Here is a 15,079-nt window from a genome sequence, read left to right on the forward strand (position 1 = left end):
AGTATCACTCTCATTCCCTACATTCACTACAAATTTGAATTTTCATGCCTTTGATTACACTTTCTAATGCAGAAGGGGAACAAATATCCCACAGTTGCCCATTAATTACAAATAATGTGGTGGAATTATGCATTCTGGACTGAAGTAGAATTGTAGAATATGGGCAGAGATTTTCCAGATTATCAGGCCAACACCCTGAGATCGTAGGTGAAGGAAGGGACGAGCACAAAGCCCACAGCTAGGTTTTTCCTACCGGAGCAGTTTCCACCACATCACACTGCCCATTAGCTGGAACACAAAGACATTTAAGCTCCTCGATTTAGCTGACATCTGTCTTTGATTGCTTTTATCAGGTAGATTTTTCACATACCAAAATGTGCATATGGATAAACCATGACTAGGACACAGTAGCCACTCAATAAATACTTGTTAAATGCTTCCTGAAACTGGTGCACATGAGAACCCCTTCGATCTCATTGGAAGTCTCAATCAAAATGACTTTCAGAGATAAAAGGAATCTTGACAGCATCGCTAAGGATCATAATACAGTTATTCAATTTGTTACAGGATTATCCTAACCATTTCTGACCCAAATTTTGGAATACTAAGTCTAACAATGGACTTTTCTGATTTATGAACTAATTTATATAAATATTCATCACTTCATTATACTGTTAGTGAATCCTTTTACTGGAAAATTTTTAAATTGCTTGGAGTCAGAACTATCTTAGAATGTACAAAATATCTACAAGGCAAGATCAAAAGATCCAATCACAAGTCAGAGTTAAACAACTTGAACTTCACGATGCTCATTTTGAGTCATACTCATCTCCAAAGGGATATGATTTGAAAAATTGCACAGCACTCAAATGTACCACGTAATGTATAACTCTCCATACATAGACCAGTTTATAGAGAGAGATCGATGATATAATATCATTATCTTAAGCCTACTATAATTTGTCATTAATTTCATCTTTCTCTTACATATGGGGAGAAGTAAGGTCCATTCATAATGTCATAGCATTGTTTAATCCCTTCTCATTAAATACTTTTTAGCCCATGGATCCATTTTTGAGTATGTGTCTCGTAATCTGCCTGGCCACACAAAGGCTGTGAGGTTTTCCTGATGGATATCCAGGCCACCTTCTTACCTACGAAAATCAAGTGTCACATTCACTGTTACTCCCCAGATGGAAAGCTACGATACACCTTAACAATTTCAGATAGATTCCCAAGTCAAGACTATATCAAGATGATATAAAAAGTTTGAAAATGTCTGAAGAAATAATGAAATCACAACATTCTTCTTTCTTTCGAGGTACACAAATCGGCTAATTATTACTGTGCTGAACTCACTGCCCGGAAAGGTTGTATGTCTAGAAATAGAAGCCAGTCACTTATAACGTAGAAGCTAGAGAAAGGATGACTGATTGGGACTGGGAATGGGGGTCCTTCAAGCTTATTTTCCAAAGAAACTCAGGAGGAAGCATTTGGAAGAAGTAGGTTCCACCCAGCTTTGCTACTAACCTGTTACTCACTAGCTGCTTAAGTCAGATAACCTGTGTTCTCCCATGCAGGAGAGTGACAAACTCAGAAGCAAAATAAAATTATGGCGAACTTCCAGTGCCAATATTCTATGGTTTGCTATGTTTCAAACTTAGTGCACACTGTGAAAATGTTATTTAAAACCGATTTTGGTGAAGACACAATAATGGCTGGCAGAAAACAGGCGTCTCCACACGCCTATGTTGGACAAGTAGCCAGTGTGGACGAGACAGGGCCCACAGACCAGGGTGTCAGCTGCTGAGGAGCCCGCGAGTGGACTCCCTTGAGTGCCCAGAGAAAACCCCGGGTGCCTCTGGAGAGGGGCCCGCCCGACATGAGGTGACACAAGCGAGCATCAGCGCATGCTTTTGTCTTTATGAGAAATGCCCTCCCCTGAAACACTGTGGGAACTTCCTACAGGGCTAGTATTTTTGCTGCCAAGCTATCTGTATTCGTTCGGTTTCAGATGGTTCCTTTCTCCTCTCTTCTGCCCCTTCCCCCTTTTTTAATTTAACTAGAGAAAATGACATGTTAATTTCAGCTCCACCTCTGCTGGGTCATCGTCAGGTCAGCAGATTAGAGACAAACGGGAGAAAGGAGGCAGCGGCTCCGATGGCAGGGCAGCCTGGCCCGCATCCATCAAGCTGCGAGCGCGCAGCAATGACAGGCATCTGTCAGAAAGCAGGGGGGCGCCTCATTAACAGCCGCTCACCTGCCCTGAGCTACACCTCGCTTATAATAATATCGATCATTCACTCCAAGGTGTTGCTTTTTTCCGCTCGGTGGAGGAAATAGCAAGCACTCGGTTCCCCCCCTCCCCACTGGAGTTCACAGGCTACCTCTCTTGGAGAAGGGAAGAAGGGGTGGCTGGGGTGGGGAGGGGACAAGAAGAAGGCCGTGCTGGAAAGGGAAGGATGACATCACAAATGAAAAGAACGCGTCTCAACCTACTGTCAGAGATCAACCAATCGATGGGGTCACCTGGATGTTGAGCCATCCACATGCAAACCAAGGAAGGACAGTATGAGTGCCTGGCTGGAGAACTGGATCAGGAACCAAGATACCTCCCCATTGTCCTCCACGAGGGATTCCCCTGGACAGAAAGATTCTAAGATCAATGCTTAGCTTTTCGCTTTGTTTCTTGTAAGCAAGAATAATTTTAAAACAACAAAATTTTGATTTTGATGAGCTTTTGAATCTCCCACTACTTATCTCTACTAAACACAGGCACTTTTTCTTTCATCGTGTCTGTCTCTAGCTCACAAGGGTGATGTGATCATCTTACGTGTAAAAGAAAACCAAATTTCACTTCTGGTGGTGACTATTGTCTGATTTATCATTACAGTAACCACCCAAGGAAACCATGCCCACAAAAAGCATTCTTCTGGAGAAGGTTGGTTATTCATACAAAACTAAATTTAATTATGTTCCCCCAAAGAAGCACTGTCAGGAGAGGTGTGTGTGTGTGTGTAGGCGCGCACGCCTGGGCAGTCTCTGGTTCTGGGATCTGTGCATTTCTCTTTTTTTTAATTAAGTTTTTTGAATAGGTTTTGGGGGAACAGGTGATGGTCGGTTACCTGAGTAAGTTCTTTAGTGGTGATTTCTGAGATTCTGGTGCACCCATCACCCGAGCAGTGTGCGCTGTACCCAATGTGTAGTCTTTTATCCCTCACCCCACTCTCACCCTTTCCCCCAAGTCCATTGCATCATCCTTATGCCTTTGCATCCTCATAGCTTAGCTCCCCCTTATGAGTGAGAACATACAATGTCTGCTTTTCCACTCCTGAGTTACTTCACTTAGCATAATGGTCTCCAATTCCATCCAGGTTGCTGTGAATACCATTATTTTGTTCCTTTTTATGGCTAAGTAGTATTCCATGGTATATAGATATACATATATATTCATGTATTATATATATGTATTACATATATGTGTATATATATACCACATTTTCTTTATCCACTCATTGATTGATGGGCATTTGGGCTAGCTCCATATTTTTGCAATTGTGAATTGTGCTACTATAAACATGTGTGCGCAAGTGTCTTTTTCGTATAATGACTTCTTTTCCTCTGGGTAGACACCTAGGAGTGGCATGTCTTTGATGGGCAGTGAATAAACCCTTTACAAAGCTTTAATGATAGGCTCAGAGCTTAAACCTGGGCCACTATCCAGAGTTGACCACAAAAGACAAAAATTTATTACCCTTCTACTGTAGGGGAATTAAAAACATGCACATGCATTCACATGCACACACACACAAAATCAGCCCTTTTTAACTTTTGAAAAAGGAAGCTAACAACATACCTTTTTTTCAGGTTGAAAAAGCAACTAAAAACCGCTATAGTTCAAGAAAGTATAGATGATAACACTGGGGCTGAAAGCAGCTAGGTGACCTTTCTGCATTTGTACAAACCGGAGGAGGACAGAGCTGAAGTTTTAGCAGGTCCATGGCTCCTCGGTGCCCCACTTATGAGTGAAGGAGAGATATGTGTCTGTAGTAGTAAAGAGTAATAACAAAACAAGTTGGTGGCAAATGCATATGAGAAGGGGATGAGTTCAAGTTTCTCTCCCGGTGACACGGCAAGGCCAGGACCAAACACAGCCGCGCTAGAGACAAGCTTCCCACATCCGGAGCCCGCAGAAAATATTCCCAGCATCTCCTCACAACTTACCCTCCTATGGAGCTGGAGGGGTGACTCGCGCGTCCTGGGGGATCAGGTCACATAAAAAAGGGTGCTCGTCTGCTGAAAGGGTTCAGCCCCCAAGGGTAGACTCCTCCACTGAGGGTGGGAGTTCTTCCGTGGGAGACCACTGCCCACAGAAATGGCAGAAAAGGGTTTCTCTATTGGAAAAATAGAGCTATTCAGAAGTGCAATCCCTTATCTGCAATTACAAAACTCTAAAAGATTCAAAAACTGAAAATCTTTTCCTAGCCCTTTTTGCAGCAAAATCTGACCTAACCTTTACTGATGTGAGATTATTTGTAGTTTTTATTGATCCCAATTAGAGCGACCATTCTACATTTGACTGCAACTATATTTGGTGTTTGACCAGAACGCCACCTCTGACTCCACTGGAAGTGTGATTTAGGATGCAGGACGTGCACCGCATCATTTTTCTAAAATCAGAAAGATTCTGAATTCCAACGCCCGTATGGCCTTGATGGTTTTAGCTCAGGCATTGGAAACTCACTCTCTCCGTCACCTCGGATCTGAAGGGATTCTGCACATTTCTGTCTAGACATCTGCTGACATCCCATCATTCCTACAGAAGACAAAACAACTACAAAAAAATACATGGTTTGCATCATCGTGTCTATTTTGTGGTTTCTGGTACCCCCACATTGGAATTGCCCGTCAATTATTGCTGTCCCTTCTTTTCTAGATAACAAATGAAGGTCTTGGTTAATAACAGTTCTGCCAGGAACACTGTGTTAATATAAACTCAGACGGAACAAAAAGCTTCCTCTGCAAATGAGCTAGCTCCTAATGACGCCACCATCGGTTACTTCCGTGGAAACTGCTAAGCTTATTTTGTGGATAAGCTTGTGGAATCCAATGGGAATAGTATCCCCAGAGGAATGGCAAGAAATTGCATGCATAATTAGCTTGGCCAAATCTTCATGCTTCCTTCTCTGATTTGCAAAAAGTCACTATCACAGTTGCTCTAAGGGGAAAAAATAAAATATAGGCCTTCCCCAATTCTAGTTCCCGAGAATTTAATCTATATCACACAGGATTAAAATATTGATTTTTCCAGTAGGCTACTGGAAGATAAGAGGTGAATTTTGATGCAATGATGCAATAGTCTTATGTGTAAAAAAAGCCAGATTCCACTTCTGGTGACTATGGTCTTACTTACCATCTCCAGATTTTTCCCTGCCACTTGCCTCATCCCTTTATGCTTCACAGAAATTGTTTTCAAAACTTCCTATTTTAAATCAACCACCTGGATGTCTGAAAAAGATTCTTTCCAATCACAGGGGGAATGATCCTTTCTAAAACACAATCCAGATTCATTATGCAGCTCTTTATGTCTTCTTTACGTACAAAAAAAAATCGAAAATGCACACACTACACACGTTTTATTTTTTTAGTAAGTGTCTCTCTCTCCCTACGTCTTGTCACTCTTCCTTCCTCTCCCCTCTCTCTCTCCCCAGCTCCCTCTCACCCCCTCCTTCCCTCTCTCTCTCCCCCACTATCTCGCTCCCCATCTCCCTCTTTCCTTTCTCTTCCTCTCTCTCTCTCCCCTTCTCCGTCTCTCTTTCTCTCCCTCTCTCCTCTTTCACTCTCCCTCTCCCTCTCTCTTCCTTTTCTCCCTCTCTTCTCTGTCCCTCCCTCCCTCTCTCCCTCTCTCCCTCTCCTTAATTGCCAGGCCTTTACAAACCCATGCCTGCGAAAGAAACACCCGTCTATTGCCTGTCAAACAATGCCTGGCTGGGAAAGCTATTGGGTTTATAGAAGAGACAAACATTTCAGGCATGCCATTCTGGGGTAATGAAGCATGGCAACAAAATATACCTGTGCAACATTTGATAAAGATGAGCTGACACGCCAGTCCAAATAGGCTCTTTTGTGTGTCTGCACGTGTCTACCATCATTGCTTTCATCTTAAAACAGGAAGGTAGCAATAACCGCAGCAGCTGGCAGGGACCATAAGGGGGAGAGCAGCTCACACAATGAAACGTCGTTTACCTCTGGCCTTTATTTCACTCCCACTACCCTTAATTTATTATATGTTTTCTCCCTTTCTATGCAAAAAAAAAAAAAAAAAAAAAAGTGGCTCAATTTTTCTTTCTTTCTCTTGCTATCTCATTCCTTTTACAGGGCATTGGAGAAGACAATAGGCAAAATCCCTGGGTGTTTAGCATTGGATTTTAAGTTAAAAGGCTTCTTAAAGGGGATTTTATGGCTTTTATTGTTGTTTGATTAATGCAAACCAAAATTAAATCCTACAGTTACACATGGTACATCAGCCAGAGAGAAGGCCAACTGTACTTGCTGCTAGAGTGTACAGAAAACATCTTTGGTTGCTTAATCTTCAGACAGACAAAGGGTTGGGGGAGAGAAGGAGAAAGAAAGGGAGAGGGAGGGACAGAGAAACAGACAGAAAGATGGAAAGTTGATCTGCAGACCAGCCAGAAAGTGAGACAGGAAGATGCAGAAAATTCAGTGGCCCACATATGAGCTGGAGAATCATTTATGGTCACTCATCTGATCTGAAGTCAAACCACTGTTCATTCTGGGTTGGATTCTTTTTTTTCTCCCTTCCTTCTTGGGGACAGTCATGGCCACCACCCGTGGTATCCCACACACAGGTGCCTAGCGTTGAGTGACCACTGGCCTTGGCAGGCAGGACTCAGAGACCGCAGAAAGGGTCTTTCCTGCCTCCCTGACTACTTTCTATAAACCTGACTTCACAAAGGCCCATACAGGATATTGCCTTTATCCTATTTCATAGAGGAGCACATCCTATTTATAAAAGCAATGCAGTGAAACGTAAAGGGCATAATAGCTGCTCTGTATTATAAAGCTCTTCTGTTGAAAGAGCTGGACAAAGTGCCTTGGGTTATTTGATTTTTTTCTGCTTCTTCTAATGGCAGTAACAGTTTTTGGTGATACACATGATGGCAACAATGAATGCTTTGTGGCACGATGACCTCTACGAAAATGAGAGATATACGGGTTTTGCTTTTGTTCACTCAGCTAATTACCAACCTTTCATTATACCTCTACTCAGACATCTAAACTTCAGTTAAGCTCTACGTTTAAGTGGGATGAATCTCCAATTTGCCTACCTAAGGGAAAGATGTCTCTAAATGGCAATTACCATGCAAAATAATTTGGGGTAAGGAACATTTTTATTCCCCTCAGACCTTGTACAATGATAGTCTGTACTCAAGACAAAACCTTGGCTAGAGATATTAAAGAGCAGGTGCTTGGAGGCTGGGCACAGTAGCTCACTCCTGTAATCCCAGCACTTTGGGAGGCTGAGGCAGGCAGATCACGAGGGCAGGAGATCAAGACCATCCTGACCCACATGGTGAAACCCCATCTCTACTAAAAATACAACAATTAGCTGGGTGTGGTGTTGTGTGCCTGTAATCCCAGCTACTCAGGAGGCTGAGGCAGGAGAATCATTTAAACCAGGGAGTTGGAGGTTGCAATGAGCTGAGATCGTACCCCTGCACTCCAGCCTGGTGACAGAGTGAGACTCTGTCCAAAAAAAAAAGAAAAGAAAAGAAAGCCGGGCGCGGTGGCTCAAGCCTGTAATCCCAGCACTTTGGGAGGCCGAGATGGGCGGATCACGAGGTCAGGAGATCGAGACCATCCTGGCTAACACGGTGAAACCCCGTCTCTACTAAAAATAAAAAAAACTAGCTGGGCGAGGTGGCGGGCGCCTGTAGTCCCAGCTACTCGGGAGGCTGAGGCAGGAGAATGGCGTAAACCCGGGAGGCGGAGCTTGCAGTGAGCTGAGATCCGGCCACTGTACTCCAGTCCGGGAGACAGAGCCAGACTCCGCCTCAAAAAAAAAAAAAAAAAAAAAAAAAAAAAGAAAAGAAAGCAGCAGGTGCTTGGGATTTGCTATTGAAGAATCTGGATTTGAATATTTTCCCTGCTACTTGTTAATTGGGGAAAGTCTTAATATGCTTGCACTCTTGCTTCTTGTTCTATAAAATTAGAAGACTCTAGACCCACCATAGGAGATGTTGGAGAAAATCAAATGAATAATGAATATAAAAACACTTTGTAGCCTGCAAAATGCTATACATAGGTCCATTCGTTTTTTACAGTTTTAAATGTAGTTTATAAATAAAGGTAAATTCCAGAAATGATTACAGAATTAAATTGTGTTAAAACTTGAAAACTTAATGATTAAAAAAAAGAAAAAAGGCAATACACTTACAAATTGCAGTGCTTTAGGCCTTCCAGATTCTTCAGTTTTATCAAATTCTCAGTTATTTAAGGCTTCTGTCTTTTCAAAGTCATTACATCCACTTCATTATTTTAATTTGCGGAGTAATGGTGAAAATATCCCTGGAGATGTACAGGAATGGAAACCTTCTAATGGAAGTCGTTTAGTGAGTTGATTCTTGTTTTATTGGTAATAGGAAACACACTCCGGAAAGGAGGAGATGTAGTTTGGGGGAAACTGCATAAACTTATCACAAAATTAGCCCATTTCTTAACCATAAGAAAATTGTGGAGTTAACAGAAACTCCTAAGGTAAATTAAGAGACTTCATTATTTCCTTTTGTTTCAGATTTGAAATCGGGTTTACAGAGGCATCATTTGACAATTATCAACTTTGATAAACACAGATTGTCATGGAACTACCGCCAGAATCGAGATGGAGAACATTCTATCATCCCTGTTAATATCCCTTTGTGGCTAATCTCCCACCCTGTTCCATCCACCAAAGTCCCTAGCAGCCACTGATATGTTTGATGTCCCTCTGGTTTTGTCTTTTTCAAAGTCTGAAATAAAGGGAATCATGGAGTGTGTAGCTTTTGTCTTCTCTCACTTAGAGTAGCCCATTTGAGAGTCATCCACGTATTGTTTAATCAGTTGTTTATTCGTTTTTTGAATAGTATTCCATAGTATAAAGATTCTGCAGTTATTAATTTGATGGTTATCTGGTTTGCTTTTAAATTTTAGCAATTATGAATAAAGCAATCTGCACATTTATGTAAACCCTGTACATTCATTGCTCAAAGTGCAACTCCTAGTGAGTATTCTGCCCCTAAAACTCAACATGGACAGGGGTTTGTATTAATAGATACTTCCATTTCTCTTAAATACCAAGGACTGGGATTGTGAGTTATATAATAAGTCCATCTTTCATTTTAGAAGAATCTGTTAAATTGTTTTCCAAAGTCGCTATGCCATTTTGCATTCCCTGCAGCCATGTAGGAGAGTTCCGGTGGCTCCACGTCTTCACCACCACACGGTATTGTTGTTTTGGTTCTGTTTTGTTTTGTCAGCAATTTTAACAGGTGTGCACTGGTACCTCATTGTGATCCTCATTTGTGCTTTCCTAGTGACTAGCATCCTTTTGCATGCTAATTTATCACCAATATAGCTTGTCTGGTGAAAGTGCTTTCAAATCATTTGGCTGTGTATTTTATTGAAGTGTTTCTTTTATTATTGAGTTGTGAGTGTTTTCTATGTAGTCCATATACAAATCTCTTATCAGACATGTGTTTGGAAGATATTTTCTTACAGTGTGATTTGTCTTTTCATTCTCTTAACAGGGTCTTCTGAAAACCACAAGTTTTAATTTTTATAAAATCTAATTTTTCCACTTTTATATTCTAACTCATGCTTGTGGGCATGTTTAGTGCTTAAAATTTATTAGAAAGACCCACTTACCAATTGGAGCATCCTTCTTAAACAAACAAAGTGATCCTAAGAATTCCTTAACACAACATTCTTCCCTTCTTTTAGTGATGTGAAATTCACTAAGGGCTCATTAGGATCATGCCCTGTTTTAGCTTCAGTTGGATACCTGGTGGCTTAGGGCTCAGGATTAATAAAGCTAACGAGGCTAATCCTCACCTTAATTAAATGTCCAGAATTTGGATGTCATTAATTCAAATGTCCAGAATTTGGTAAATTTAAGAGTAACACGACTGCATATGATTTATATTGTTCTACCTTTTCTGTTCCTGACTGAGGTTTCTTAATGAAATTTGAAAACAAAGAAACTGATTATAAATGATCTACCAATGATCCATAAACTTATTTAATGAATAATTCTTATATACATATATATCTCGTTGATATATATTATAAGGGTTTCTTTTTATTTTTATTGCTCTTTTTTTTTTTTTGAGGGGTTCAGCTTACAAGATCCTCTTCAATTAAACTGTTGATGTCTTGTTTGAAACAGAGGTGGGTAGATGCCCGATTTTCTTGTTACGAGTTTCTGGGTTTCCTCTTTGTACTTACCGGCCCTGGCCCCACCTTCCCTCACTGGAATTCTCTGGAACCATGCTGGTGCTGGCTCAGAGTTCTCGGGCCTTTCTCCTGTGGGTCTCCCATCTCTGCGGTTGCTGATCTTTCCTGTGTTGTTACTCTTAACATTTCAGTTCATCGTCGCTATGCTTCTCACGACACCTTTACGTACACACTTTCCTCTGACTACTCAGAAAGTAAATGGCATTTTTCTTACAATCCATTCTGCATTTTTAATGCTTGTGTAATCCTTGCACAGTTCTGGTACCTCATGCCATGATGCCTACTGCTCTGTGCCATTTGTATTCTCTTATGGTATGGTTGGTCCCTTAAATTCCTCTAGGCAGGTCTTGTTGTGAGTTGTTCACACCAAGAACAGGCAGACCTGAGCTCACCAGTCCTCCATGCGGTGGAGCATTCATGACCCCATCCTCAAGTCTCCTCCTGGTCCTACAGGCTGGCCAGCCACACACACCTGCTGCTGCACTCCCTGGCCACAGGCAGGTCTTGGCAATTCACCTGCTCTCTGCAATCAAATCGAGTGCTTTAGAAATTCCAAATCCCACCGGGCGTAGCTCATGCCTGTAATCCCAGCACTTCGGGAGGCTGAGGTGGGTGCATCACCTGAGGTCGGGAGTTCGAGATCAGCCTGATCAACATAGAGAAACCCCATCTCCACTAAAAATACAAAATTAGCCAGGCGTGGTGGCACATGCCTGTAATCTCAGCTACTCGGGAGGCTGAGGCAGGAGAATCACTGGAACCTGGGGGGCAGAAGGCAGAGGTTGCAGTGAGCAGAGATCACGCCATTGCACTCCAGCCTGGACAATAAGAATGAAACTCCATAAAAAAAGAAGGAAGGAAGGAAAGAAAGGAAAGGAAGGAAGAAAGGAAGGAAGGAAGGAAGGAAGGAAGGAAGGAAGGAAGGAAGGAAGGAGGAAGGAAGAAAGGAAGGAAGGAAGGAAGGAAGGAAGGAAGAAAGGAAGGAAAGGGAAGGAAGGAAGGAAGGAAAAGAAAGAAAAAAGAAAGAGAGAAAGAAATGAAAGAAAGAAAGAAAGAAAGAAAGAAAGAAAGAAAGAAAGAAAGAAAGAGAAAGAAAGAAAGTCCAAATCCCAGGAAACACCTGATGTCTCTGCTACCCACACCCTGTCTCCCTTCATCCCGCACACTCATAGCTCTTTAGCAGAGCACTCCCAGTGACACCCCGGGTCCCAGAGAAAAGCCTGCCCTGCCTTCCAGTTCCAGTACGTGAGGCGTGAAGCCGACTCTTCACAAGACTTCTTTGTGAAAGGGAAGGTGGTGGAAACCTGCGCTGCTGCTGATGGGAAGCATGGTAGGTGGGATGCTGGTACAGCCCCATCAGCAGTGGCGGATTCTCCAGATGGACTTAGTCACCTGATGCTTGGCAAGATTCGGCCCCAGCTACCTCAGTGGGAGGGGATTGCGGACAATGGAGATGCTCAGAATGATTGACAAAATGGTTTTGAAACCTCTAGACCAAGGACCATTAATCTGAAAATGACTCTGACTCTACTTGATTTCAACAGAAAGAAACAGCTCCTTTTGAAATGGATAGTGACAGCCGAGCTCAGAGATAACAGACTGGCAATGACAAGACCCTACTTTTTAAACAAACAACAGAAAACCTTCCCTAGCTGTGTTTGGACAGTTTCACTCCTTTGATTTTTAAACCATCATGAGATTTGATCACATTCACTTCCCCATCCGCCCTCCCTCCATTGGTGCCCAGACCTGCCACCCAACTTCCTGGAAGGTCAGAGGGATGCCAACCAGAAAAGAGGATGCTGGAGCAAGGGGGCAGGCAGGGAGAGGGAGCAGTGGGTGCAGAGAAACCAGGGGGACCCCACGGGAACACAAGCTAGGCAGCCCCACGGGCCCTGGGCCCTTCACCCCTTCCACATACTAGGGAAAGAAAACGTGTGAACAGGCAATACTGTACGAAGGGAGCAAGGGCAACGAAAAAGAATTTTACATGGACCTTAGAGAGAAAAGGAGGAAAGGAATCTGGTGTGTGTGTGTGTTTGTGGACATGCACAGGTACGAGTGTTTTAGCCCTAGACACGTGGTCTATCAGAAGAAGGAATCTGGTGTGTGTGTGTGCTTGTGCACATGCACAGGTACATGTGTTTTAACCCTAGACACGTGGTCTACCAGAAGAAGGAATCTGGTGTGTGTGTGTGCTTGTGCACATGCACAGGTACGTGTGCTTTAGCCCTAGACACGTGGTCTATCAGAAGGACGTGGGACAAGGTCAGGAATGAACTCCCCTTTGAATCACCCTTAAGCAGGCAGAGGAATTAGGACTGATTTATGAATGTATTTCCACAATTTACTTGAAAATGTGTAATGTCTGTGCAGCCTGGCAAGAAAAAAAAGGCGAGGCACTGTGAAGGAACGCTTCTGCTCCACTTCATTGTAAAATTATCCCATGCTACCTGCTCTAATCCCCTGAAAACAAATTAAATCCTCACTAAGCTGACTTTAAATCAATAGTTTCATTTAAGAATAGTGTGACTTAATAAAAATAAAAAACTAACTGGTCCAGCCAATTTAAGAGGGAAATAAATCATTGCCCAAAGAAAAATAGCAGATTTGACTTGTATATGGGCCCCGGCTCTATTTAGAAGAGAGAGTTGGCGTCTAAATTAACTCTGGCTGGGGAGGAAGCTCATCGACCCATTCAGAAACTCGTTTTACCATGCACACCCCAGGAATAAGGAGGCCAGCCACTCCCAAAATGGAAAACAGCATCTCAATCTATATTTTGAAAAATGTAACCACTAAAAAACAGAAGATGGCATCCTTGGAAGCATCCTGGCAACCCTAAGACTGCAGTGCCACATGTGAGGGCCAGGAAACCCACGTCAGGTCACGGCAGAAGCCACAAGGTTCCTCGTGAAGATGCACTGGTTAAGGAAACAGTGTCCTCAACAAGCCAGGACAAAGGCAAAATTAGGTGTGCTGGATAAACACCAGTAATTATAATAGGTGCACAATCTATTTGCAATTATTCTTTGGAATAAATCTAAGTGTGGGCTAGACATATTTTTGGCAGTATACAAAGGCCTGGCTACCGTTTTGTGAATAAAGAAAGTCATCTAGAACAAAAGAGTAAGACTCGACACAACAGGGCAAGTAGTTACAGAGAAAACTCTGCAATCCCATAATTCTAAACTAGCACTTTGTCCCATTTAGCAGAGTACTTCTCTACTAATCATATAAATTAGAAAAATGCTTAGGATCTGATGCTTGCTTACTGAATTGATTATTCGGTATTGAGGATATATAAACATTAAAGTGAGTGCCTTCAGAACGCAACACATCAATATTATCAGCGTCACTACTGCCCCATCATATTTTAAACATCTAATAATTATACAACGTCAATTCAGTTACTTACTGATGTTCATTGCAATCAAGCACTTGTATTTATCATTTTGACAATAACAAATAATAAAACGTATTCCTTCCAGTAAACGATTTAAGCCTAAAGAAGCCAGGCAAGACCATTCAGTTCCTTACCATAGTCTCTCTCTCAGAGACTATATTAATTTTCATTTGCTGGCCAGAAAAATACCTGGCCAAATACCTAGAGAAATCAGTGTATGAAAATGGCAGTTTGGTGGAAACACTCTGGCTCAGACTTAGGCTCTGGAGGCTCAAGCCATGACCCCACATTTAGAATCCTGTATTGTTTATCTAGTTATTTGATATTCTGGCCTCAGTTTTATCATCTGTAAGATGGAGACAATAATACCTGCACAGTTTATGGAGTTATTAGGAGGCCCCAAGCAGGCGATGGAGGGTACTTTGCAAGGTGATACACAAAAGTGAGAAATGACCAGGCCTCCCGTCTGTCCAAGGACAAGCATGGTAATTAATTCTAACTTAGAAAACACTGGCTTCCTGTACATTCTCTCCTCGTAACCTCCCATGGATGATGGCTCCAGGTAGGACCCTTGCAAAATGTGGTAACCAAAGAGTTTCTTATCGTAGAACTAAGTAAGGGACACGCACAGCTATGCCCATTTTATGTCAAACCCATGGTTCAGAATGTTGGCGGGTGGGCACAGCTATGCCCACTTGAATGTTGGGTGGTGGTAGCAAGGCGTCTGGGAGGAATTGTTCCAAACTTGATCGAGCTTGAGCCGTTGGTGAGATGAATTAGTGGCCATTTCATGGCGTCTATCTTGGTCCTGCTGCAAGCAAGTGACCTGACAACTACAAACTAACAACGTATTTGTTTCTATTTGTAGTAAATTAGGAGTGTTTTCCTTTTCTGGAAGGTCAACCCGTTGTTTTCAATACCCACTCAAGTGAAAACTTTCACTATTATGAAGCAATTCCAGAGTGGCCGCTCCTTGAAAAGCAGTTTAAAATCATTTTGTGAATGACTTCTCTCGCTTTCTCTGGGAGGGAGGTGGGCATTTTATAAATGAGAAAGCTAAGCATGAGCCAGAGGCCTGGCCAGACCACTGGCAAATGTGACTGCACAACCAAAAGAAGAGCTCACCGCCCCTTTCTGCGATTCCCAAACTTTCAGCTTCTG

Source organism: Trachypithecus francoisi, unplaced genomic scaffold (genome assembly GCF_009764315.1).
Source record: "Trachypithecus francoisi isolate TF-2019V2 unplaced genomic scaffold, Tfra_2.0 Contig01474, whole genome shotgun sequence".
In the NCBI taxonomy this organism is placed as follows: Eukaryota; Metazoa; Chordata; class Mammalia; order Primates; family Cercopithecidae; genus Trachypithecus; species Trachypithecus francoisi.